Genomic DNA, 27,011 nt, shown 5'->3' with positions numbered 1-27,011 from the left:
CTATTCAGAGGTAAGTTTATCTCCTCAAATTGAAATTTTTCCTGTTCTAAAGAGAGTTGTTACAATGGTGACAAGGGGCTGTGGACCCCAGAAGAAGATAAAACTATTGCTGACAAAAAAGGTTTCTAACCCATGCGTGCAGACCACAGTTGGTTATCATTTCTTTACTGGAGACCAATTTAGGGGACTACAGGACTCTAACTAATGTTTTCTGGTTTTGTACCTGCTCACATAGGCAACTGGCCTTGCTTGTGTTTCTTGAAGATGCTACACTGGTCGTCCAAGAGGCTTCTTTAAATCCAAAAGACTTGTGGGAGGTTTCAGGTAATTAATCTCTCTAGGATCTTCACCTATACGCAGAGTTGTTGTGTTAAACATGCAGGTTGTTTAACCCCCCACAAACTGGTGGGGTGTGGGACCTCTTGAGTCAAGGTGTGTTTAGCACCTCACTATAGTGTGAGTCATTAGGGTTACACGCAATGTGAAGATATGCAAAGGGCCAGAGAGTGGAAATACCTCTCGCGTCCCACTACTAAGTTAGAACTTAAAGAGGATCTGGAAAGAGACTTGACAGGTTTTCAAGAAACCAAAGCAAGACTATGCACAGCTGTGTGCAGAGGTTTGATACCGAGATGTTTCATGTTGAGGTAGAAGTAAATAGATGTCACTCACAAGAAGCAATTGAGGGTTCAATAGTGGAGAATGTGGGCATCGATCCCACTACCTCTCACATGCAAAGCGAGCGCTCTACCATTTGAGCTAATCCCCCTGTGAAAGGGTGGTTTCTGTGGCAAGTCCTCACAACCTGCTCAGCATGTATGTTCTGTCCTAAAATGTATCACATTGCCTAGACAAATGAATGAAGTCTCTCATCACAGGCCCTAAGGGGAGACTGGCCAAGTGAGTGATTTACAGAGATCTCAGGAGATGGGGAATTAGCTCAAATGGTAGAGCGCTCGCTTAGCATGCGAGAAGTAGTGGGATCGATGCCCACATTCTCCAGAAAATTTGTTATTTCTTGATTTAAGTCTGGTAGAGAAAGTTTTGAAATTCAGTTTGACAAAGTCCCCTTCTAAAAAATGATAGATTTCCTTGTTTTTATGCCATGGACTGATATTATACAGAAAAATGGTGTTCCTTCCAGCATGGTTCAGAGAGTTATAGAGCCACCGCCAAGTAGGAAGGAGGTTTTTCTTGACAGCACATGGTGGCTTATCACCATACTTAGACACTCACTGAATGATCATATTTTCCACAATAATCTGTTTCTAATCTGTCATTTCAAGTTGGTAAGACATTCAGAACAGGTTACAATGTTAAATCACCTGGTTGATAGTCTTAGTAAGCGTTTTTGTCAGTACACGAGACAAGAATACAGCATTTGAGATAATGATCTTATGCAGCAGAGTACGCTGAAGGAGTCAATTAGAGAACAATATTGTGTAAACTTGGGTGCGACGAGGATGGGATTCGAACCCACGCGTGCAGAGCACAACGGATTAGCAGTCCATCGCCTTGACCACTCGGCCACCTCGTCCTATTCAGAGGTAAGTTTATCTCCTCAAATTGAAATTTTTCCTGTTCTAAAGAGAGTTGTTACAATGGTGACAAGGGGCTGTGGACCCCAGAAGAAGATAAAACTATTGCTGACAAAAAAGGTTTCTAACCCATGCGTGCAGACCACAGTTGGTTATCATTTCTTTACTGGAGACCAATTTAGGGGACTACAGGACTCTAACTAATGTTTTCTGGTTTTGTACCTGCTCACATAGGCAACTGGCCTTGCTTGTGTTTCTTGAAGATGCTACACTGGTCGTCCAAGAGGCTTCTTTAAATCCAAAAGACTTGTGGGAGGTTTCAGGTAATTAATCTCTCTAGGATCTTCACCTATACGCAGAGTTGTTGTGTTAAACATGCAGGTTGTTTAACCCCCCACAAACTGGTGGGGTGTGGGACCTCTTGAGTCAAGGTGTGTTTAGCACCTCACTATAGTGTGAGTCATTAGGGTTACACGCAATGTGAAGATATGCAAAGGGCCAGAGAGTGGAAATACCTCTCGCGTCCCACTACTAAGTTAGAACTTAAAGAGGATCTGGAAAGAGACTTGACAGGTTTTCAAGAAACCAAAGCAAGACTATGCACAGCTGTGTGCAGAGGTTTGATACCGAGATGTTTCATGTTGAGGTAGAAGTAAATAGATGTCACTCACAAGAAGCAATTGAGGGTTCAATAGTGGAGAATGTGGGCATCGATCCCACTACCTCTCACATGCAAAGCGAGCGCTCTACCATTTGAGCTAATCCCCCTGTGAAAGGGTGGTTTCTGTGGCAAGTCCTCACAACCTGCTCAGCATGTATGTTCTGTCCTAAAATGTATCACATTGCCTAGACAAATGAATGAAGTCTCTCATCACAGGCCCTAAGGGGAGACTGGCCAAGTGAGTGATTTACAGAGATCTCAGGAGATGGGGAATTAGCTCAAATGGTAGAGCGCTCGCTTAGCATGCGAGAAGTAGTGGGATCGATGCCCACATTCTCCAGAAAATTTGTTATTTCTTGATTTAAGTCTGGTAGAGAAAGTTTTGAAATTCAGTTTGACAAAGTCCCCTTCTAAAAAATGATAGATTTCCTTGTTTTTATGCCATGGACTGATATTATACAGAAAAATGGTGTTCCTTCCAGCATGGTTCAGAGAGTTATAGAGCCACCGCCAAGTAGGAAGGAGGTTTTTCTTGACAGCACATGGTGGCTTATCACCATACTTAGACACTCACTGAATGATCATATTTTCCACAATAATCTGTTTCTAATCTGTCATTTCAAGTTGGTAAGACATTCAGAACAGGTTACAATGTTAAATCACCTGGTTGATAGTCTTAGTAAGCGTTTTTGTCAGTACACGAGACAAGAATACAGCATTTGAGATAATGATCTTATGCAGCAGAGTACGCTGAAGGAGTCAATTAGAGAACAATATTGTGTAAACTTGGGTGCGACGAGGATGGGATTCGAACCCACGCGTGCAGAGCACAACGGATTAGCAGTCCATCGCCTTGACCACTCGGCCACCTCGTCCTATTCAGAGGTAAGTTTATCTCCTCAAATTGAAATTTTTCCTGTTCTAAAGAGAGTTGTTACAATGGTGACAAGGCGCTGTGGACCCCAGAAGAAGATAAAACTATTGCTGACAAAAAAGGTTTCTAACCCATGCGTGCAGACCACAGTTGGTTATCATTTCTTTACTGGAGACCAATTTAGGGGACTACAGGACTCTAACTAATGTTTTCTGGTTTTGTACCTGCTCACATAGGCAACTGGCCTTGCTTGTGTTTCTTGAAGATGCTACACTGGTCGTCCAAGAGGCTTCTTTAAATCCAAAAGACTTGTGGGAGGTTTCAGGTAATTAATCTCTCTAGGATCTTCACCTATACGCAGAGTTGTTGTGTTAAACATGCAGGTTGTTTAACCCCCCACAAACTGGTGGGGTGTGGGACCTCTTGAGTCAAGGTGTGTTTAGCACCTCACTATAGTGTGAGTCATTAGGGTTACACGCAATGTGAAGATATGCAAAGGGCCAGAGAGTGGAAATACCTCTCGCGTCCCACTACTAAGTTAGAACTTAAAGAGGATCTGGAAAGAGACTTGACAGGTTTTCAAGAAACCAAAGCAAGACTATGCACAGCTGTGTGCAGAGGTTTGATACCGAGAAGTTTCATCTTGAGGTAGAAGTAAATAGATGTCACTCACAAGAAGCAATTGAGGGTTCAATAGTGGAGAATGTGGGCATCGATCCCACTACCTCTCACATGCAAAGCGAGCGCTCTACCATTTGAGCTAATCCCCCTGTGAAAGGGTGGTTTCTGTGGCAAGTCCTCACAACCTGCTCAGCATGTATGTTCTGTCCTAAAATGTATCACATTGCCTAGACAAATGAATGAAGTCTCTCATCACAGGCACTAAGGGGAGACTGGCCAAGTGAGTGATTTACAGAGATCTCAGGAGATGGGGAATTAGCTCAAATGGTAGAGCGCTCGCTTAGCATGCGAGAAGTAGTGGGATCGATGCCCACATTCTCCAGAAAATTTGTTATTTCTTGATTTAAGTCTGGTAGAGAAAGTTTTGAAATTCAGTTTGACAAAGTCCCCTTCTAAAAAATGATAGATTTCCTTGTTTTTATGCCATGGACTGATATTATACAGAAAAATGGTGTTCCTTCCAGCATGGTTCAGAGAGTTATAGAGCCACCGCCAAGTAGGAAGGAGGTTTTTCTTGACAGCACATGGTGGCTTATCACCATACTTAGACACTCACTGAATGATCATATTTTCCACAATAATCTGTTTCTAATCTGTCATTTCAAGTTGGTAAGACATTCAGAACAGGTTACAATGTTAAATCACCTGGTTGATAGTCTTAGTAAGCGTTTTTGTCAGTACACAAGACAAGAATACAGCATTTGAGATAATGATCTTATGCAGCAGAGTACGCTGAAGGAGTCAATTAGAGAACAATATTGTGTAAACTTGGGTGCGACGAGGATGGGATTCGAACCCACGCGTGCAGAGCACAACGGATTAGCAGTCCATCGCCTTGACCACTCGGCCACCTCGTCCTATTCAGAGGTAAGTTTATCTCCTCAAATTGAAATTTTTCCTGTTCTAAAGAGAGTTGTTACAATGGTGACAAGGGGCTGTGGACCCCAGAAGAAGATAAAACTATTGCTGACAAAAAAGGTTTCTAACCCATGCGTGCAGACCACAGTTGGTTATCATTTCTTTACTGGAGACCAATTTAGGGGACTACAGGACTCTAACTAATGTTTTCTGGTTTTGTACCTGCTCACATAGGCAACTGGCCTTGCTTGTGTTTCTTGAAGATGCTACACTGGTCGTCCAAGAGGCTTCTTTAAATCCAAAAGACTTGTGGGAGGTTTCAGGTAATTAATCTCTCTAGGATCTTCACCTATACGCAGAGTTGTTGTGTTAAACATGCAGGTTGTTTAACCCCCCACAAACTGGTGGGGTGTGGGACCTCTTGAGTCAAGGTGTGTTTAGCACCTCACTATAGTGTGAGTCATTAGGGTTACACGCAATGTGAAGATATGCAAAGGGCCAGAGAGTGGAAATACCTCTCGCGTCCCACTACTAAGTTAGAACTTAAAGAGGATCTGGAAAGATTGAATGAAGTCTCTCATCACAGGCCCTCCGGGGAGACTGGCCAAGTGAGTGATTTATAGAGATCTCAGTAGATGGGGAACTTAAAGAGGATCTGGAAAGGTTTTCAAGAAACCAAAGCAAGACTATGCACAGCTGTGTGCAGAAGTTTGATACCGAGAAGTTTCATCTTGAGGTAGAAGTAAATAGATGTCACTCACAAGAAGCAATTGAGGGTTCAATAGTGGAGAAAGTGGGCATCGATCCCACTACCTCTCACATGCAAAGCGAGCGCTCTACCATTTGAGCTAATCCCCCTGTGAAAGGGTGGTTTCTGTGGCAAGTCCTCACAACCTGCTCAGCATGTATGTTCTGTCCTAAAATGTATCACATTGCCTAGACAAATGAATGAAGTCTCTCATCACAGGCCCTAAGGGGAGACTGGCCAAGTGAGTGATTTACAGATATCTCAGTAGATTGGGATTTAGCTCAAATGGTAGAGCGCTCGCTTAGCATGCGAGAAGTAGTGGGATCGATGCCCACATTCTCCAGAAAATTTGTTATATCTTGATTTAAGTCTGGTAGAGAAAGTTTTGAAATTCAGTTTGACAAAGTCCCCTTCTAAAAAATGATAGATTTCCTTGTTTTTATGCCATGGACTTATATTATACAGAAAAATGGTGTTCCTTCCAGCATGGTTCAGAGAGTTATAGAGCCACCGCCAAGTAGGAAGGAGGTTTTTCTTGACAGCACATGGTGGCTTATCACCATACTTAGACACTCACTGAATGATCATATTTTCCCCAATAATCTGTTTCTAATCTGTCATTTCAAGTTGGTAAGACATTCAGAACAGGTTACAATGTTAAATCACCTGGTTGATAGTCTTAGTAAGCGTTTTTGTCAGTACACGAGACAAGAATACAGCATTTGAGATAATGATCTTATGCAGCAGAGTAAGCTGAAGGAGTCAATTAGAGAACAATATTGTGTAAACTTGGCTGCGACGAGGATGGGATTCGAACCCACGCGTGCAGAGCACAATGGATTAGCAGTCCATCGCCTTGACCACTCGGCCACCTCGTCCTATTCAGAGGTAAGTTTATCTCCTCAAATTGAAATTTTTCCTGTTCTAAAGAGAGTTGTTACAATGGTGACAAGGGGCTGTGGACCCCAGAAGAAGATAAAACTATTGCTGACAAAAAAGGTTTCTAACCAATGCGTGCAGACCACAGTTGGTTATCATTTCTTTACTGGAGACCAATTTAGGGGACTACAGGACTCTAACTAATGTTTTCTGGTTTTGTACCTGCTCACATAGGCAACTGGCCTTGCTTGTGTTTCTTGAAGATGCTACACTGGTCGTCCAAGAGGCTTCTTTAAATCCAAAAGACTTGTGGGAGGTTTCAGGTAATTAATCTCTCTAGGATCTTCACCTATACGCAGAGTTGTTGTGTTAAACATGCAGGTTGTTTAACCCCCCACAAACTGGTGGGGTGTGGGACCTCTTGAGTCAAGGTGTGTTTAGCACCTCACTATAGTGTGAGTCAATAGGGTTACACGCAATGTGAAGATATGCAAAGGGCCAGAGAGTGGAAATACCTCTCGCGTCCCAATACTAAGTTTGAACTTAAAGAGGATCTGGAAAGACACTTGACAGGTTTTCAAGAAACCAAAGCAAGACTATGCACAGCTGTGTGCAGAGGTTTGATACCGAGAAGTTTCATCTTGAGGTAGAAGTAAATAGATGTCACTCACAAGAAGCAATTGAGGGTTCAATAGTGGAGAATGTGGGCATCGACCCCACTACCTCTCACATGCAAAGCGAGCGCTCTACCATTTGAGCTAATCCCCCTGTGAAAGGGTGGTTTCTGTGGCAAGCCCTCACAACCTGCTCAGCATGTATGTTCTGTCCTAAAATGTATCACATTGCCTAGACAAATGAATGAAGTCTCTCATCACAGGCCCTAAGGGGAGACTGGCCAAGTGAGTGATTTACAGAGATCTCAGTAGATGGGGAATTAGCTCAAATGGTAGAGTGCTCGCTTAGCATGCGAGAAGTAGTGGGATCGATGCCCACATTCTCCAGAAAATTTGTTATTTCTTGATTTAAGTCTGGTAGAGAAAGTTTTGAAATTCAGTTTGACAAAGTCCCCTTCTAAAAAATGATAGATTTCCTTGTTTTTATGCCATGGACTGATATTATACAGAAAAATGGTGTTCCTTCCAGCATGGTTCAGAGAGTTATAGAGCCACCGCCAAGTAGGAAGGAGGTTTTTCTTGACAGCACATGGTGGCTTATCACCATACTTAGACACTCACTGAATGATCATATTTTCCCCAATAATCTGTTTCTAATCTGTCATTTCAAGTTGGTAAGACATTCAGAACAGGTTACAATGTTAAATCACCTGGTTGATAGTCTTAGTAAGCATTTTTGTCAGTACACGAGACAAGAATACAGCATTTGAGATAATGATCTTATCCAGCAGAGTAAGCTGAAGGAGTCAATCAGAGAACAATATTGTGTAAACTTGGCTGCGACGAGGATGGGACTCGAACCCACGCGTGCAGAGCACAATGGATTAGCAGTCCATCACCTTGACCACTCGGCCACCTCGTCCTATTCAGAGGTAAGTTTATCTCCTCAAATTGAAATTTTTCCTGTTCTAAAGAGAGTTGTTACAATGGTGACAAGGGGCTGTGGACCCCAGAAGAAGATACAACTATTGCTGACAAAAAAGGTTTCTAACCCATGCGTGCAGACCACAGTTGGTTATCATTTCTTTACTGGAGACCAATTTAGGGGACTACAGGACTCTAACTAATGTTTTCTGGTTTTGTACCTGCTCACATAGGCAACTGGCCTTGCTTGTGTTTCTTGAAGATGCTACACTGGTCGTCCAAGAGGCTTCTTTAAATCCAAAAGACTTGTGGGAGGTTTCAGGTAATTAATCTCTCTAGGATCTTCACCTATACGCAGAGTTGTTGTGTTAAACATGCAGGTTGTTTAACCCCCCACAAACTGGTGGGGTGTGGGACCTCTTGAGTCAAGGTGTGTTTAGCACCTCACTATAGTGTGAGTCATTAGGGTTACAAGCAATGTGAAGATATGCAAAGGGCCAGAGAGTGGAAATACCTCTCGCGTCAAACTACTAAGTTAGAACTTAAAGAGGATCTGGAAAGACACTTGACAGGTTTTCAAGAAACCAAAGCAAGACTATGCACAGCTGTGTGCAGAGGTTTGATACCGAGAAGTTTCATCTTGAGGTAGAAGTAAATAGATGTCACTCACAAGAAGCAATTGAGGGTTCAATAGTGGAGAATGTGGGCATCGATCCCACTACCTCTCACATGCAAAGCGAGCGCTCTAACATTTGAGCTAATCCCCCTGTGAAAGGGTGGTTTCTGTGGCAAGACCTCACAACCTGCTCAGCATGTATGTTCTGTCCTAAAATGTATCACATTGCCTAGACAAATGAATGAAGTCTCTCATCACAGGCCCTAAGGGGAGACTGGCCAAGTGAGTGATTTACAGTGATTTCAGTAGATGGGGAATTAGCTCAAATGCTAGAGCGCTCGCTTAGCATGCGAGAAGTAGTGGGATCGATGCCCACATTCTCCATAAAATTTGTTATATCTTGATTTAAGTCTGGTAGAGAAAGTTTTGAAATTCAGTTTGACAAAGTCCCCTTCTTTCTTTCTTTCTTGAAGATGCTACACTGGTCGTCCAAGAGGCTTCTTTAAATCCAAAAGACTTGTGGGAGGTTTCAGGTAATTAATCTCTCTAGGATCTTCACCTATACGCAGAGTTGTTGTGTTAAACATGCAGGTTGTTTAACCCCCCACAAACTGGTGGGGTGTGGGACCTCTTGAGTCAAGGTGTGTTTAGCACCTCACTATAGTGTGAGTCATTAGGGTTACACGCAATGTGAAGATATGCAAAGGGCCAGAGAGTGGAAATACCTCTCGCGTCCCACTACTAAGTTAGAACTTAAAGAGGATCTGGAAAGATTGAATGAAGTCTCTCATCACAGGCCCTCCGGGGAGACTGGCCAAGTGAGTGATTTATAGAGATCTCAGTAGATGGGGAACTTAAAGAGGATCTGGAAAGGTTTTCAAGAAACCAAAGCAAGACTATGCACAGCTGTGTGCAGAGGTTTGATACCGAGAAGTTTCATCTTGAGGTAGAAGTAAATAGATGTCACTCACAAGAAGCAATTGAGGGTTCAATAGTGGAGAATGTGGGCATCGATCCCACTACCTCTCACATGCAAAGCGAGCGCTCTACCATTTGAGCTAATCCCCCTGTGAAAGGGTGGTTTCTGTGGCAAGTCCTCACAACCTGCTCAGCATGTATGTTCTGTCCTAAAATGTATCACATTGCCTAGACAAATGAATGAAGTCTCTCATCACAGGCCCTAAGGGGAGACTGGCCAAGTGAGTGATTTACAGAGATCTCAGGAGATGGGGAATTAGCTCAAATGGTAGAGCGCTCGCTTAGCATGCGAGAAGTAGTGGGATCGATGCCCACATTCTCCAGAAAATTTGTTATTTCTTGATTTAAGTCTGGTAGAGAAAGTTTTGAAATTCAGTTTGACAAAGTCCCCTTCTAAAAAATGATAGATTTCCTTGTTTTTATGCCATGGACTGATATTATACAGAAAAATGGTGTTCCTTCCAGCATGGTTCAGAGAGTTATAGAGCCACCGCCAAGTAGGAAGGAGGTTTTTCTTGACAGCACATGGTGGCTTATCACCATACTTAGACACTCACTGAATGATCATATTTTCCACAATAATCTGTTTCTAATCTGTCATTTCAAGTTGGTAAGACATTCAGAACAGGTTACAATGTTAAATCACCTGGTTGATAGTCTTAGTAAGCGTTTTTGTCAGTACACGAGACAAGAATACAGCATTTGAGATAATGATCTTATGCAGCAGAGTAAGCTGAAGGAGTCAATTAGAGAACAATATTGTGTAAACTTGGCTGCGACGAGGATGGGACTCGAACGCACGCGTGCAGAGTACAATGGATTAGCAGTCCATCGCCTTGACCACTCGGCCACCTCGTCCTATTCAGAGGTAAGTTTATCTCCTCAAATTGAAATTTTCCTGTTCTAAAGAGAGTTGTTACAATGGTGACAAGTGGCTGTGGACCCCAGAGGAAGATACAACTATTGCTGACAAAAAAGGTTTCTAACCCATGCGTGCAGACCACAGTTGGTTATCATTTCTTTACTGGAGACCAATTTAGGGGACTACAGGACTCTAACTAATGTTTTCTGGTTTTGTACCTGCTCACATAGGCAACTGGCCTTGCTTGTGTTTCTTGAAGATGCTACACTGGTCGTCCAAGAGGCTTCTTTAAATCCAAAAGACTTGTGGGAGGTTTCAGGTAATTAATCTCTCTAGGATCTTCACCTATACGCAGAGTTGTTGTGTTAAACATGCAGGTTGTTTAACCCCCCACAAACTGGTGGGGTGTGGGACCTCTTGAGTCAAGGTGTGTTTAGCACCTCACTATAGTGTGAGTCATTAGGGTTACACGCAATGTGAAGATATGCAAAGGGCCAGAGAGTGGAAATACCTCTCGCGTCCCACTACTAAGTTAGAACTTAAAGAGGATCTGGAAAGAGACTTGACAGGTTTTCAAGAAACCAAAGCAAGACTATGCACAGCTGTGTGCAGAGGTTTGATACCGAGAAGTTTCATCTTGAGGTAGAAGTAAATAGATGTCACTCACAAGAAGCAATTGAGGGTTCAATAGTGGAGAATGTGGGCATCGATCCCACTACCTCTCACATGCAAAGCGAGCGCTCTACCATTTGAGCTAATCCCCCTGTGAAAGGGTGGTTTCTGTGGCAAGTCCTCACAACCTGCTCAGCATGTATGTTCTGTCCTAAAATGTATCACATTGCCTAGACAAATGAATGAAGTCTCTCATCACAGGCCCTAAGGGGAGACTGGCCAAGTGAGTGATTTACAGAGATCTCAGTAGATGGGGAATTAGCTCAAATGGTAGAGCGCTCGCTTAGCATGCGAGAAGTAGTGGGATCGATGCCCATATCTCCAGAAAATTTGTTATTTCTTGATTTAAGTCTGGTAGAGAAAGTTTTGAAATTCAGTTTGACAAAGTCCCCTTCTAAAAAATGATAGATTTCCTTGTTTTTATGCCATGGACTGATATTATACAGAAAAATGGTGTTCCTTCCAGCATGGTTCAGAGAGTTATAGAGCCACCGCCAAGTAGGAAGGAGGTTTTTCTTGACAGCACATGGTGGCTTATCACCATACTTAGACACTCACTGAATGATCATATTTTCCCCAATAATCTGTTTCTAATCTGTCATTTCAAGTTGGTAAGACATTCAGAACAGGTTACAATGTTAAATCACCTGGTTGATAGTCTTAGTAAGCGTTTTTGTCAGTACACGAGACAAGAATACAGCATTTGAGATAATGATCTTATGCAGCAGAGTACGCTGAAGGAGTCAATTAGAGAACATTATTGTGTAAACTTGGCTGCGACGAGGATGGGATTCGAACCCACGCGTGCAGAGCACAATGGATTAGCAGTCCATCGCCTTGACCACTCGGCCACCTCGTCCTAATCAGAGGTAAGTTTATCTCCTCAAATTGAAATTTTTCCTGTTCTAAAGAGAGTTGTTACAATGGTGACAAGGGGCTGTGGACCCCAGAAGAAGATAAAACTATTGCTGACAAAAAAGGTTTCTAACCCATGCGTGCAGACCACAGTTGGTTATCATTTCTTTACTGGAGACCAATTTAGGGGACTACAGGACTCTAACTAATGTTTTCTGGTTTTGTACCTGCTCACATAGGCAACTGGCCTTGCTTGTGTTTCTTGAAGATGCTACACTGGTCGTCCAAGAGGCTTCTTTAAATCCAAAAGACTTGTGGGAGGTTTCAGGTAATTAATCTCTCTAGGATCTTCACCTATACGCAGAGTTGTTGTGTTAAACATGCAGGTTGTTTAACCCCCCACAAACTGGTGGGGTGTGGGACCTCTTGAGTCAAGGTGTGTTTAGCACCTCACTATAGTGTGAGTCATTAGGGTTACACGCAATGTGAAGATATGCAAAGGGCCAGAGAGTGGAAATACCTCTCGCGTCCCACTACTAAGTTAGAACTTAAAGAGGATCTGGAAAGATTGAATGAAGTCTCTCATCACAGGCCCTCCGGGGAGACTGGCCAAGTGAGTGATTTATAGAGATCTCAGTAGATGGGGAACTTAAAGAGGATCTGGAAAGGTTTTCAAGAAACCAAAGCAAGACTATGCACAGCTGTGTGCAGAGGTTTGATACCGAGAAGTTTCATCTTGAGGTAGAAGTAAATAGATGTCACTCACAAGAAGCAATTGAGGGTTCAATAGTGGAGAAAGTGGGCATCGATCCCACTACCTCTCACATGCAAAGCGAGCGCTCTACCATTTGAGCTAATCCCCCTGTGAAAGGGTGGTTTCTGTGGCAAGTCCTCACAACCTGCTCAGCATGTATGTTCTGTCCTAAAATGTATCACATTGCCTAGACAAATGAATGAAGTCTCTCATCACAGGCCCTAAGGGGAGACTGGCCAAGTGAGTGATTTACAGATATCTCAGTAGATTGGGATTTAGCTCAAATGGTAGAGCGCTCGCTTAGCATGCGAGAAGTAGTGGGATCGATGCCCACATTCTCCAGAAAATTTGTTATATTTTGATTTAAGTCTGGTAGAGAAAGTTTTGAAATTCAGTTTGACAAAGTCCCCTTCTAAAAAATGATAGATTTCCTTGTTTTTATGCCATGGACTTATATTATACAGAAAAATGGTGTTCCTTCCAGCATGGTTCAGAGAGTTATAGAGCCACCGCCAAGTAGGAAGGAGGTTTTTCTTGACAGCACATGGTGGCTTATCACCATACTTAGACACTCACTGAATGATCATATTTTCCCCAATAATCTGTTTCTAATCTGTCATTTCAAGTTGGTAAGACATTCAGAACAGGTTACAATGTTAAATCACCTGGTTGATAGTCTTAGTAAGCGTTTTTGTCAGTACACGAGACAAGAATACAGCATTTGAGATAATGATCTTATGCAGCAGAGTAAGCTGAAGGAGTCAATTAGAGAACAATATTGTGTAAACTTGGCTGCGACGAGGATGGGATTCGAACCCACGCGTGCAGAGCACAATGGATTAGCAGTCCATCGCCTTGACCACTCGGCCACCTCGTCCTATTCAGAGGTAAGTTTATCTCCTCAAATTGAAATTTTTCCTGTTCTAAAGAGAGTTGTTACAATGGTGACAAGGGGCTGTGGACCCCAGAAGAAGATAAAACTATTGCTGACAAAAAAGGTTTCTAACCCATGCGTGCAGACCACAGTTGGTTATCATTTCTTTACTGGAGACCAATTTAGGGGACTACAGGACTCTAACTAATGTTTTCTGGTTTTGTACCTGCTCACATAGGCAACTGGCCTTGCTTGTGTTTCTTGAAGATGCTACACTGGTCGTCCAAGAGGCTTCTTTAAATCCAAAAGACTTGTGGGAGGTTTCAGGTAATTAATCTCTCTAGGATCTTCACCTATACGCAGAGTTGTTGTGTTAAACATGCAGGTTGTTTAACCCCCCACAAACTGGTGGGGTGTGGGACCTCTTGAGTCAAGGTGTGTTTAGCACCTCACTATAGTGTGAGTCAATAGGGTTACACGCAATGTGAAGATATGCAAAGGGCCAGAGAGTGGAAATACCTCTCGCGTCCCAATACTAAGTTTGAACTTAAAGAGGATCTGGAAAGACACTTGACAGGTTTTCAAGAAACCAAAGCAAGACTATGCACAGCTGTGTGCAGAGGTTTGATACCGAGAAGTTTCATCTTGAGGTAGAAGTAAATAGATGTCACTCACAAGAAGCAATTGAGGGTTCAATAGTGGAGAATGTGGGCATCGACCCCACTACCTCTCACATGCAAAGCGAGCGCTCTACCATTTGAGCTAATCCCCCTGTGAAAGGGTGGTTTCTGTGGCAAGCCCTCACAACCTGCTCAGCATGTATGTTCTGTCCTAAAATGTATCACATTGCCTAGACAAATGAATGAAGTCTCTCATCACAGGCCCTAAGGGGAGACTGGCCAAGTGAGTGATTTACAGAGATCTCAGTAGATGGGGAATTAGCTCAAATGGTAGAGTGCTCGCTTAGCATGCGAGAAGTAGTGGGATCGATGCCCACATTCTCCAGAAAATTTGTTATTTCTTGATTTAAGTCTGGTAGAGAAAGTTTTGAAATTCAGTTTGACAAAGTCCCCTTCTAAAAAATGATAGATTTCCTTGTTTTTATGCCATGGACTGATATTATACAGAAAAATGGTGTTCCTTCCAGCATGGTTCAGAGAGTTATAGAGCCACCGCCAAGTAGGAAGGAGGTTTTTCTTGACAGCACATGGTGGCTTATCACCATACTTAGACACTCACTGAATGATCATATTTTCCCCAATAATCTGTTTCTAATCTGTCATTTCAAGTTGGTAAGACATTCAGAACAGGTTACAATGTTAAATCACCTGGTTGATAGTCTTAGTAAGCGTTTTTGTCAGTACACGAGACAAGAATACAGCATTTGAGATAATGATCTTATGCAGCAGAGTAAGCTGAAGGAGTCAATTAGAGAACAATATTGTGTAAACTTGGCTGCGACGAGGATGGGACTCGAACCCACGCGTGCAGAGCACAATGGATTAGCAGTCCATCGCCTTGACCACTCGGCCACCACGTCCTATTCAGAGGTAAGTTTATCTCCTCAAATTGAAATTTTTCCTGTTCTAAAGAGAGTTGTTACAATGGTGACAAGGGGCTGTGGACCCCAGAAGAAGATAAAACTATTGCTGACAAAAAAGGTTTCTAACCCATGCGTGCAGACCACAGTTGGTTATCATTTCTTTACTGGAGACCAATTTAGGGGACTACGGGACTCTAACTAATGTTTTCTGGTTTTGTACCTGCTCACATAGGCAACTGGCCTTGCTTGTGTTTCTTGAAGATGCTACACTGGTCGTCCAAGAGGCTTCTTTAAATCCAAAAGACTTGTGGGAGGTTTCAGGTAATTAATCTCTCTAGGATCTTCACCTATACGCAGAGTTGTTGTGTTAAACATGCAGGTTGTTTAACCCCCCACAAACTGGTGGGGTGTGGGACCTCTTGAGTCAAGGTGTGTTTAGCACCTCACTATAGTGTGAGTCATTAGGGTTACACGCAATGTGAAGATATGCAAAGGGCCAGAGAGTGGAAATACCTCTCGCGTCCCAATACTAAGTTTGAACTTAAAGAGGATCTGGAAAGACACTTGACAGGTTTTCAAGAAACCAAAGCAAGACTATGCACAGCTGTGTGCAGAGGTTTGATACCGAGAAGTTTCATCTTGAGGTAGAAGTAAATAGATGTCACTCACAAGAAGCAATTGAGGGTTCAATAGTGGAGAATGTGGGCATCGATCCCACTACCTCTCACATGCAAAGCGAGCGCTCTACCATTTGAGCTAATCCCCCCGTGAAAGGGTGGTTTCTGTGGCAAGACCTCACAACCTGCTCAGCATGTATGTTCTGTCCTAAAATGTATCACATTGCCTAGACAAATGAATGAAGTCTCTCATCACAGGCCCTAAGGGGAGACTGGCCAAGTGAGTGATTTACAGAGATCTCAGTAGATGGGGATTTAGCTCAAATGCTAGAGCGCTCGCTTAGCATGCGAGAAGTAGTGGGGTCGATGCCCACATTCTCCAGAAAATTAGTTATATCTTGATTTAAGTCTGGTAGAGAAAGTTTTGAAATTCAGTTTGACAAAGTCCCCTTCTAAAAAATGATAGATTTCCTTGTTTTTATGCCATGGACTGATATTATACAGAAAAATGGTGTTCCTTCCAGCATGGTTCAGAGAGTTATAGAGCCACCGCCAAGTAGGAAGGAGGTTTTTCTTGACAGCACATGGTGGCTTATCACCATACTTAGACACTCACTGAATGATCATATTTTCCCCAATAATCTGTTTCTAATCTGTCATTTCAAGTTGGTAAGACATTCAGAACAGGTTACAATGTTAAATCACCTGGTTGATAGTCTTAGTAAGCGTTTTTGTCAGTACACGAGACAAGAATACAGCATTTGAGATAATGATCTTATGCAGCAGAGTAAGCTGAAGGAGTCAATTAGAGAACAATATTGTGTAAACTTGGCTGCGACGAGGATGGGACTCGAACCCACGCGTGCAGAGCACAATGGATTAGCAGTCCATCGCCTTGACCACTCGGCCACCTCGTCCTATTCAGAGGTAAGTTTATCTCCTCAAATTAAAATTTTTCCTGTTCTAAAGAGAGTTGTTACAATGGTGACAAGTGGCTGTGGACCCCAGAAGAAGATACAACTATTGCTGACAAAAAAGGTTTCTAACCCATGCGTGCAGACCACAGTTGGTTATCATTTCTTTACTGAAGACCAATTTAGGGGACTACAGGACTCTAACTAATGTTTTCTGGTTTTGTACCTGCTCACATAGGCAACTGGCCTTGCTTGTGTTTCTTGAAGATGCTACACTGGTCGTCCAAGAGGCTTCTTTAAATCCAGAAGACTTGTTGGAGGTTTCAGGTAATTAATCTCTCTAGGATCTTCACCTATACGCAGAGTTGTTGTGTTAAACATGCAGGTTGTTTAACCCCCCACAAACTGGTGGGGTGTGGGACCTCTTGAGTCAAGGTGTGTTTAGCACCTCACTATAGTGTGAGTCATTAGGGTTACACGCAATGTGAAGATATGCAAAGGGCCAGAGAGTGGAAATACCTCTCGCGTCCCACTACTAAGTTTGAACTTAAAGCGGATCTGGAAAGAGACTTGACAGGTTTTCAAGAAACCAAAGCAAGACTATGCACAGCTGTGTGCAGAGGTTTGATACCGAGAAGTTTCATCTTGAGGTAGAAGTAAATAGATGTCACTCACAAGAAGCAATTGAGGGTTCAATAGTGGAGAATGTGGGCATCGATCCCACTACCTCTCACATGCAAAGCGAGCGCTCTACCATTTGAGCTAATCCCCCTGTGAAAGGGTGGTTTCTGTGGCAAGACCTCACAACCTGCTCAGCATGTATGTTCTGTCCTAAAATGTATCACATTGCCTAGACAAATGAATGAAGTCTCTCATCACAGGCCCTAAGGGGAGACTGGCCAAGTGAGTGATTTACAGAGATTTCAGTAGATGGGGAATTAGCTCAAATGGTAGAGCGCTCGCTTAGCATGCGAGAAGTAGTGGGATCGATGACCACATTCTCCAGAAAATTTGATATTTCTTGATTTAAGTCTGGTAGAGAAAGTTTTGAAATTCAGTTTGACAAAGTCCCCTTCTAAAAAATGATAGATTTCCTTGTTTTTATGCCATGGACTGATATTATACAGAAAAATGGTGTTCCTTCCAGCATGGTTCAGAGAGTTATAGAGCCACCGCCAAGTAGGAAGGAGGTTTTTCTTGACAGCACATGGTGGCTTATCACCATACTTAGACACTCACTGAATGATCATATTTTCCCCAATAATCTGTTTCTAATCTGTCATTTCAAGTTGGTAAGACATTCAGAACAGGTTACAATGTTAAATCACCTGGTTGATAGTCTTAGTAAGCGTTTTTGTCAGTACACGAGACAAGAATACAGCATTTGAGATAATGATCTTATGCAGCAGAGTAAGCTGAAGGAGTCAATCAGAGAACAATATTGTGTAAACTTGGCTGCGACGAGGATGGGACTCGAACCCACGCGTGTAGAGCACAATGGATTAGCAGTCCATCACCTTGAGCACTCGGCCACCTCGTCCTATTCAGAGGTAAGTTTATCTCCTCAAATTGAAATTTTTCCTGTTCTAAAGAGAGTTGTTACAATGGTGACAAGGGGCTGTGGACCCCAGAAGAAGATACAACTATTGCTGACAAAAAAGGTTTCTAACCCATGCGTGCAGACCACAGTTGGTTATCATTTCTTTACTGGAGACCAATTTAGGGGACTACAGGACTCTAACTAATGTTTTCTGGTTTTGTACCTGCTCACATAGGCAACTGGCCTTGCTTGTGTTTCTTGAAGATGCTACACTGGTCGTCCAAGAGGCTTCTTTAAATCCAAAAGACTTGTGGGAGGTTTCAGGTAATTAATCTCTCTAGGATCTTCACCTATACGCAGAGTTGTTGTGTTAAACATGCAGGTTGTTTAACCCCCCACAAACTGGTGGGGTGTGGGACCTCTTGAGTCAAGGTGTGTTTAGCACCTCACTATAGTGTGAGTCATTAGGGTTACACGCAATGTGAAGATATGCAAAGGGCCAGAGAGTGGAAATACCTCTCGCATCCCACTACTAAGTTAGAAGAGGATCTGGAAAGAGACTTGACAGGTTTTCAAGAAACCAAAGCAAGACTATGCACAGCTGTGTGCAGAGGTTTGATACCGAGAAGTTTCATCTTGAGGTAGAAGTAAATAGATGTCACTCACAAGAAGCAATTGAGGGTTCAATAGTGGAGAATGTGGGCATCGATCCCACTACCTCTCACATGCAAAGCGAGCGCTCTACCATTTGAGCTAATCCCCCTGTGAAAGGGTGGTTTCTGTGGCAAGTCCTCACAACCTGCTCAGCATGTATGTTCTGTCCTAAAATGTATCACATTGCCTAGACAAATGAATGAAGTCTCTCATCACAGGCCCTAAGGGGAGACTGGCCAAGTGAGTGATTTACAGAGATCTCAGGAGATGGGGAATTAGCTCAAATGGTAGAGCGCTCGCTTAGCATGCGAGAAGTAGTGGGATCGATGCCCACATTCTCCAGAAAATTTGTTATATCTTGATTTAAGTCTGGTAGAGAAAGTTTTGAAATTCAGTTTGACAAAGTCCCCTTCTAAAAAATGATAGATTTCCTTGTTTTTATGCCATGGACTGATATTATACAGAAAAATGGTGTTCCTTCCAGCATGGTTCAGAGAGTTATAGAGCCACCGCCAAGTAGGAAGGAGGTTTTTCTTGACAGCACATGGTGGCTTATCACCATACTTAGACACTCACTGAATGATCATATTTTCCCCAATAATCTGTTTCTAATCTGTCATTTCAAGTTGGTAAGACATTCAGAACAGGTTACAATGTTAAATCACCTGGTTGATAGTCTTAGTAAGCGTTTTTGTCAGTACACGAGACAAGAATACAGCATTTGAGATAATGATCTTATGCAGCAGAGTAAGCTGAAGGAGTCAATTAGAGAACAATATTGTGTAAACTTGGCTGCGACGAGGATGGGACTCGAACGCACGCGTGCAGAGTACAATGGATTAGCAGTCCATCGCCTTGACCACTCGGCCACCTCGTCCTATTCAGAGGTAAGTTTATCTCCTCAAATTGAAATTTTTCCTGTTCTAAAGAGAGTTGTTACAATGGTGACAAGTGGCTGTGGACCCCAGAGGAAGATACAACTATTGCTGACAAAAAAGGTTTCTAACCCATGCGTGCAGACCACAGTTGGTTATCATTTCTTTACTGGAGACCAATTTAGGGGACTACAGGACTCTAACTAATGTTTTCTGGTTTTGTACCTGCTCACATAGGCAACTGGCCTTGCTTGTGTTTCTTGAAGATGCTACACTGGTCGTCCAAGAGGCTTCTTTAAATCCAAAAGACTTGTGGGAGGTTTCAGGTAATTAATCTCTCTAGGATCTTCACCTATACGCAGAGTTGTTGTGTTAAACATGCAGGTTGTTTAACCCCCCACAAACTGGTGGGGTGTGGGACCTCTTGAGTCAAGGTGTGTTTAGCACCTCACTATAGTGTGAGTCATTAGGGTTACACGCAATGTGAAGATATGCAAAGGGCCAGAGAGTGGAAATACCTCTCGCGTCAAACTACTAAGTTAGAACTTAAAGAGGATCTGGAAAGACACTTGACAGGTTTTCAAGAAACCAAAGCAAGACTATGCACAGCTGTGTGCAGAGGTTTGATACCGAGAAGTTTCATCTTGAGGTAAAAGTAAATAGATGTCACTCACAAGAAGCAATTGAGGGTTCAATAGTGGAGAATGTGGGCATCGATCCCACTACCTCTCACATGCAAAGCGAGCGCTCTAACATTTGAGCTAATCCCCCTGTGAAAGGGTGGTTTCTGTGGCAAGACCTCACAACCTGCTCAGCATGTATGTTCTGTCCTAAAATGTATCACATTGCCTAGACAAATGAATGAAGTCTCTCATCACAGGCCCTAAGGGGAGACTGGCCAAGTGAGTGATTTACAGTGATTTCAGTAGATGGGGAATTAGCTCAAATGCTAGAGCGCTCGCTTAGCATGCGAGAAGTAGTGGGATCGATGCCCACATTCTCCATAAAATTTGTTATATCTTGATTTAAGTCTGGTAGAGAAAGTTTTGAAATTCAGTTTGACAAAGTCCCCTTCTTTCTTTCTTTCTTGAAGATGCTACACTGGTCGTCCAAGAGGCTTCTTTAAATCCAATAGACTTGTGGGAGGTTTCAGGTAATTAATCTCTCTAGGATCTTCACCTATACGCAGAGTTGTTGTGTTAAACATGCAGGTTGTTTAACCCCCCACAAACTGGTGGGGTGTGGGACCTCTTGAGTCAAGGTGTGTTTAGCACCTCACTATAGTGTGAGTCATTAGGGTTACACGCAATGTGAAGATATGCAAAGGGCCAGAGAGTGGAAATACCTCTCGCGTCCCACTACTAAGTTAGAACTTAAAGAGGATCTGGAAAGATTGAATGAAGTCTCTCATCACAGGCCCTCCGGGGAGACTGGCCAAGTGAGTGATTTATAGAGATCTCAGTAGATGGGGAACTTAAAGAGGATCTGGAAAGGTTTTCAAGAAACCAAAGCAAGACTATGCACAGCTGTGTGCAGAGGTTTGATACCGAGAAGTTTCATCTCGAGGTAGAAGTAAATAGATGTCACTCACAAGAAGCAATTGAGGGTTCAATAGTGGAGAATGTGGGCATCGATCCCACTACCTCTCACATGCAAAGCGAGCGCTCTACCATTTGAGCTAATCCCCCTGTGAAAGGGTGGTTTCTGTGGCAAGTCCTCACAACCTGCTCAGCATGTATGTTCTGTCCTAAAATGTATCACATTGCCTAGACAAATGAATGAAGTCTCTCATCACAGGCCCTAAGGGGAGACTGGCCAAGTGAGTGATTTACAGAGATCTCAGGAGATGGGGAATTAGCTCAAATGGTAGAGCGCTCGCTTCGCATGCGAGAAGTAGTGGGATCGATGCCCACATTCTCCAGAAAATTTGTTATTTCTTGATTTAAGTCTGGTAGAGAAAGTTTTGAAATTCAGTTTGACAAAGTCCCCTTCTAAAAAATGATAGATTTCCTTGTTTTTATGCCATGGACTGATATTATACAGAAAAATGGTGTTCCTTCCAGCATGGTTCAGAGAGTTATAGAGCCACCGCCAAGTAGGAAGGAGGTTTTTCTTGACAGCACATGGTGGCTTATCACCATACATAGACACTCACTGAATGATCATATTTTCCACAATAATCTGTTTCTAATCTGTCATTTCAAGTTGGTAAGACATTCAGAACAGGTTACAATGTTAAATCACCTGGTTGATAGTCTTAGTAAGCGTTTTTGTCAGTACACGAGACAAGAATACAGCATTTGAGATAATGATCTTATGCAGCAGAGTAAGCTGAAGGAGTCAATTAGAGAACAATATTGTGTAAACTTGGCTGCGACGAGGATGGGACTCGAACCCACGCGTGCAGAGCACAATGGATTAGCAGTCCATCGCCTTGACCACTCGGCCACCTCGTCCTATTCAGAGGTAAGTTTATCTCCTCAAATTAAAATTTTTCCTGTTCTAAAGAGAGTTGTTACAATGGTGACAAGTGGCTGTGGACCCCAGAAGAAGATACAACTATTGCTGACAAAAAAGGTTTCTAACCCATGCGTGCAGACCACAGTTGGTTATCATTTCTTTACTGAAGACCAATTTAGGGGACTACAGGACTCTAACTAATGTTTTCTGGTTTTGTACCTGCTCACATAGGCAACTGGCCTTGCTTGTGTTTCTTGAAGATGCTACACTGGTCGTCCAAGAGGCTTCTTTAAATCCAGAAGACTTGTGGGAGGTTTCAGGTAATTAATCTCTCTAGGATCTTCACCTATACGCAGAGTTGTTGTGTTAAACATGCAGGTTGTTTAACCCCCCACAAACTGGTGGGGTGTGGGACCTCTTGAGTCAAGGTGTGTTTAGCACCTCACTATAGTGTGAGTCATTAGGGTTACACGCAATGTGAAGATATGCAAAGGGCCAGAGAGTGGAAATACCTCTCGCGTCCCACTACTAAGTTTGAACTTAAAGCGGATCTGGAAAGAGACTTGACAGGTTTTCAAGAAACCAAAGCAAGACTATGCACAGCTGTGTGCAGAGGTTTGATACCGAGAAGTTTCATCTTGAGGTAGAAGTAAATAGATGTCACTCACAAGAAGCAATTGAGGGTTCAATAGTGGAGAATGTGGGCATCGATCCCACTACCTCTCACATGCAAAGCGAGCGCTCTACCATTTGAGCTAATCCCCCTGTGAAAGGGTGGTTTCTGTGGCAAGACCTCACAACCTGCTCAGCATGTATGTTCTGTCCTAAAATGTATCACATTGCCTAGACAAATGAATGAAGTCTCTCATCACAGGCCCTAAGGGGAGACTGGCCAAGTGAGTGATTTACAGAGATTTCAGTAGATGGGGAATTAGCTCAAATGGTAGAGCGCTCGCTTAGCATGCGAGAAGTAGTGGGATCGATGACCACATTCTCCAGAAAATTTGATATTTCTTGATTTAAGTCTGGTAGAGAAAGTTTTGAAATTCAGTTTGACAAAGTCCCCTTCTAAAAAATGATAGGTTTCCTTGTTTTTATGCCATGGACTGATATTATACAGAAAAATGGTGTTCCTTCCAGCATGGTTCAGAGAGTTATAGAGCCACCGCCAAGTAGGAAGGAGGTTTTTCTTGACAGCACATGGTGGCTTATCACCATACTTAGACACTCACTGAATGATCATATTTTCCCCAATAATCTGTTTCTAATCTGTCATTTCAAGTTGGTAAGACATTCAGAACAGGTTACAATGTTAAATCACCTGGTTGATAGTCTTAGTAAGCGTTTTTGTCAGTACACGAGACAAGAATACAGCATTTGAGATAATGATCTTATGCAGCAGAGTAAGCTGAAGGAGTCAATCAGAGAACAATGTTGTGTAAACTTGGCTGCGACGAGGATGGGACTTGAACCCACGCGTGCAGAGCACAATGGATTAGCAGTCCATCGCCTTGACCACTCGGCCACCTCGTCCTATTCAGAGGTAAGTTTATCTCCTCAAATTGAAATTTTTCCTGTTCTAAAGAGAGTTGTTACAATGGTGACAAGGGGCTGTGGACCCCAGAAGAAGATACAACTATTGCTGACAAAAAAGGTTTCTAACCCATGCGTGCAGACCACAGTTGGTTATCATTTCTTTACTGGAGACCAATTTAGGGGACTACAAGACTCTAACTAATGTTTTCTGGTTTTGTACCTGCTCACATAGGCAACTGGCCTTGCTTGTGTTTCTTGAAGATGCTACACTGGTCGTCCAAGAGGCTTCTTTAAATCCAAAAGACTTGTGGGAGGTTTCAGGTAATTAATCTCTCTAGGATCTTCACCTATACGCAGAGTTGTTGTGTTAAACATGCAGGTTGTTTAACCCCCCACAAACTGGTGGGGTGTGGGACCTCTTGAGTCAAGGTGTGTTTAGCACCTCACTATAGTGTGAGTCATTAGGGTTACACGCAATGTGAAGATATGCAAAGGGCCAGAGAGTGGAAATACCTCTCGCATCCCACTACTAAGTTAGAAGAGGATCTGGAAAGAGACTTGACAGGTTTTCAAGAAACCAAAGCAAGACTATGCACAGCTGTGTGCAGAGGTTTGATACCGAGAAGTTTCATCTTGAGGTAGAAGTAAATAGATGTCACTCACAAGAAGCAATTGAGGGTTCAATAGTGGAGAATGTGGGCATCGATCCCACTACCTCTCACATGCAAAGCGAGCGCTCTACCATTTGAGCTAATCCCCCTGTGAAAGGGTGGTTTCTGTGGCAAGTCCTCACAACCTGCTCAGCATGTATGTTCTGTCCTAAAATGTATCACATTGCCTAGACAAATGAATGAAGTCTCTCATCACAGGCCCTAAGGGGAGACTGGCCAAGTGAGTGATTTACAGAGATCTCAGGAGATGGGGAATTAGCTCAAATGGTAGAGCGCTCGCTTAGCATGCGAGAAGTAGTGGGATCGATGCCCACATTCTCCATAAAATTTGTTATATCTTGATTTAAGTCTGGTAGAGAAAGTTTTGAAATTCAGTTTGACAAAGTCCCCTTCTTTCTTTCTTTCTTGAAGATGCTACACTGGTCGTCCAAGAGGCTTCTTTAAATCCAAAAGACTTGTGGGAGGTTTCAGGTAATTAATCTCTCTAGGATCTTCACCTATACGCAGAGTTGTTGTGTTAAACATGCAGGTTGCTTAACCCCCCACAAACTGGTGGGGTGTGGGACCTCTTGAGTCAAGGTGTGTTTAGCACCTCACTATAGTGTGAGTCATTAGGGTTACACGCAATGTGAAGATATGCAAAGGGCCAGAGAGTGGAAATACCTCTCGCGTCCCACTACTAAGTTAGAACTTAAAGAGGATCTGGAAAGATTGAATGAAGTCTCTCATCACAGGCCCTCCGGGGAGACTGGCCAAGTGAGTGATTTATAGAGATCTCAGTAGATGGGGAACTTAAAGAGGATCTGGAAAGGTTTTCAAGAAACCAAAGCAAGACTATGCACAGCTGTGTGCAGAGGTTTGATACCGAGAAGTTTCATCTTGAGGTAGAAGTAAATAGATGTCACTCACAAGAAGCAATTGAGGGTTCAATAGTGGAGAATGTGGGCATCGATCCCACTACCTCTCACATGCAAAGCGAGCGCTCTACCATTTGAGCTAATCCCCCTGTGAAAGGGTGGTTTCTGTGGCAAGTCCTCACAACCTGCTCAGCATGTATGTTCTGTCCTAAAATGTATCACATTGCCTAGACAAATGAATGAAGTCTCTCATCACAGGCCCTAAGGGGAGACTGGCCAAGTGAGTGATTTACAGAGATCTCAGGAGATGGGGAATTAGCTCAAATGGTAGAGCGCTCGCTTCGCATGCGAGAAGTAGTGGGATCGATGCCCACATTCTCCAGAAAATTTGTTATTTCTTGATTTAAGTCTGGTAGAGAAAGTTTTGAAATTCAGTTTGACAAAGTCCCCTTCTAAAAAATGATAGATTTCCTTGTTTTTATGCCATGGACTGATATTATACAGAAAAATGGTGTTCCTTCCAGCATGTTTCAGAGAGTTATAGAGCCACCGCCAAGTAGGAAGGAGGTTTTTCTTGACAGCACATGGTGGCTTATCACCATACATAGACACTCACTGAATGATCATATTTTCCACAATAATCTGTTTCTAATCTGTCATTTCAAGTTGGTAAGACATTCAGAACAGGTTACAATGTTAAATCACCTGGTTGATAGTCTTAGTAAGCGTTTTTGTCAGTACACGAGACAAGAATACAGCATTTGAGATAATGATCTTATGCAGCAGAGTAAGCTGAAGGAGTCAATTAGAGAACAATATTGTGTAAACTTGGCTGCGACGAGGATGGGACTCGAACCCACGCGTGCAGAGCACAATGGATTAGCAGTCCATCGCCTTGACCACTCGGCCACCTCGTCCTATTCAGAGGTAAGTTTATCTCCTCAAATTAAAATTTTTCCTGTTCTAAAGAGAGTTGTTACAATGGTGACAAGTGGCTGTGGACCCCAGAAGAAGATACAACTATTGCTGACAAAAAAGGTTTCTAACCCATGCGTGCAGACCACAGTTGGTTATCATTTCTTTACTGAAGACCAATTTAGGGGACTACAGGACTCTAACTAATGTTTTCTGGTTTTGTACCTGCTCACATAGGCAACTGGCCTTGCTTGTGTTTCTTGAAGATGCTACACTGGTCGTCCAAGAGGCTTCTTTAAATCCAGAAGACTTGTGGGAGGTTTCAGGTAATTAATCTCTCTAGGATCTTCACCTATACGCAGAGTTGTTGTGTTAAACATGCAGGTTGTTTAACCCCCCACAAACTGGTGGGGTGTGGGACCTCTTGAGTCAAGGTGTGTTTAGCACCTCACTATAGTGTGAGTCATTAGGGTTACACGCAATGTGAAGATATGCAAAGGGCCAGAGAGTGGAAATACCTCTCGCGTCCCACTACTAAGTTTGAACTTAAAGCGGATCTGGAAAGAGACTTGACAGGTTTTCAAGAAACCAAAGCAAGACTATGCACAGCTGTGTGCAGAGGTTTGATACCGAGAAGTTTCATCTTGAGGTAGAAGTAAATAGATGTCACTCACAAGAAGCAATTGAGGGTTCAATAGTGGAGAATGTGGGCATCGATCCCACTACCTCTCACATGCAAAGCGAGCGCTCTACCATTTGAGCTAATCCCCCTGTGAAAGGGTGGTTTCTGTGGCAAGACCTCACAACCTGCTCAGCATGTATGTTCTGTCCTAAAATGTATCACATTGCCTAGACAAATGAATGAAGTCTCTCATCACAGGCCCTAAGGGGAGACTGGCCAAGTGAGTGATTTACAGAGATTTCAGTAGATGGGGAATTAGCTCAAATGGTAGAGCGCTCGCTTAGCATGCGAGAAGTAGTGGGATCGATGACCACATTCTCCAGAAAATTTGATATTTCTTGATTTAAGTCTGGTAGAGA

The 27,011-nt window shown here is 42.9% G+C and overlaps 15 non-coding genes across 15 annotated transcripts; all 15 read right to left on the bottom strand.

The window, feature by feature from the left end:
• Positions 1–1,455: 1,455 nt before the first annotated feature.
• trnas-gcu (transfer RNA serine (anticodon GCU)) lies at positions 1,456–1,537 on the bottom strand. Its single transcript has one exon. It is a non-coding gene; the product is annotated as a tRNA-Ser (tRNA).
• A 1,455-nt stretch (positions 1,538–2,992) lies between these two features.
• trnas-gcu (transfer RNA serine (anticodon GCU)) lies at positions 2,993–3,074 on the bottom strand. The gene has a single exon. It is a non-coding gene; the product is annotated as a tRNA-Ser (tRNA).
• A 1,455-nt stretch (positions 3,075–4,529) lies between these two features.
• Positions 4,530–4,611, bottom strand: trnas-gcu (transfer RNA serine (anticodon GCU)). The gene has a single exon. It is a non-coding gene; the product is annotated as a tRNA-Ser (tRNA).
• Positions 4,612–6,156: 1,545 nt separating this feature from the next.
• Positions 6,157–6,238, bottom strand: trnas-gcu (transfer RNA serine (anticodon GCU)). The gene has a single exon. It is a non-coding gene; the product is annotated as a tRNA-Ser (tRNA).
• A 1,455-nt stretch (positions 6,239–7,693) lies between these two features.
• trnas-gcu (transfer RNA serine (anticodon GCU)) lies at positions 7,694–7,775 on the bottom strand. The gene has a single exon. It is a non-coding gene; the product is annotated as a tRNA-Ser (tRNA).
• Positions 7,776–10,147: 2,372 nt separating this feature from the next.
• On the bottom strand, positions 10,148–10,229 carry trnas-gcu (transfer RNA serine (anticodon GCU)). Its single transcript has one exon. It is a non-coding gene; the product is annotated as a tRNA-Ser (tRNA).
• Positions 10,230–11,682: 1,453 nt separating this feature from the next.
• Positions 11,683–11,764, bottom strand: trnas-gcu (transfer RNA serine (anticodon GCU)). Its single transcript has one exon. It is a non-coding gene; the product is annotated as a tRNA-Ser (tRNA).
• Positions 11,765–13,309: 1,545 nt separating this feature from the next.
• On the bottom strand, positions 13,310–13,391 carry trnas-gcu (transfer RNA serine (anticodon GCU)). Its single transcript has one exon. It is a non-coding gene; the product is annotated as a tRNA-Ser (tRNA).
• Positions 13,392–14,846: 1,455 nt separating this feature from the next.
• Positions 14,847–14,928, bottom strand: trnas-gcu (transfer RNA serine (anticodon GCU)). Its single transcript has one exon. It is a non-coding gene; the product is annotated as a tRNA-Ser (tRNA).
• Positions 14,929–16,383: 1,455 nt separating this feature from the next.
• Positions 16,384–16,465, bottom strand: trnas-gcu (transfer RNA serine (anticodon GCU)). The gene has a single exon. It is a non-coding gene; the product is annotated as a tRNA-Ser (tRNA).
• A 1,455-nt stretch (positions 16,466–17,920) lies between these two features.
• Positions 17,921–18,002, bottom strand: trnas-gcu (transfer RNA serine (anticodon GCU)). The gene has a single exon. It is a non-coding gene; the product is annotated as a tRNA-Ser (tRNA).
• Positions 18,003–19,451: 1,449 nt separating this feature from the next.
• Positions 19,452–19,533, bottom strand: trnas-gcu (transfer RNA serine (anticodon GCU)). The gene has a single exon. It is a non-coding gene; the product is annotated as a tRNA-Ser (tRNA).
• A 2,372-nt stretch (positions 19,534–21,905) lies between these two features.
• trnas-gcu (transfer RNA serine (anticodon GCU)) lies at positions 21,906–21,987 on the bottom strand. The gene has a single exon. It is a non-coding gene; the product is annotated as a tRNA-Ser (tRNA).
• Positions 21,988–23,442: 1,455 nt separating this feature from the next.
• trnas-gcu (transfer RNA serine (anticodon GCU)) lies at positions 23,443–23,524 on the bottom strand. Its single transcript has one exon. It is a non-coding gene; the product is annotated as a tRNA-Ser (tRNA).
• A 2,366-nt stretch (positions 23,525–25,890) lies between these two features.
• On the bottom strand, positions 25,891–25,972 carry trnas-gcu (transfer RNA serine (anticodon GCU)). The gene has a single exon. It is a non-coding gene; the product is annotated as a tRNA-Ser (tRNA).
• Between the last annotated feature and the right edge of the window lie 1,039 nt (positions 25,973–27,011).

Source organism: Limanda limanda, chromosome 17 (assembly GCF_963576545.1).
Source record: "Limanda limanda chromosome 17, fLimLim1.1, whole genome shotgun sequence".
Classification (NCBI taxonomy): Eukaryota; Metazoa; Chordata; class Actinopteri; order Pleuronectiformes; family Pleuronectidae; genus Limanda; species Limanda limanda.
Note: the sequence above shows the minus strand (reverse complement) of the source record. Positions and strands in the feature narration are given on the sequence as shown.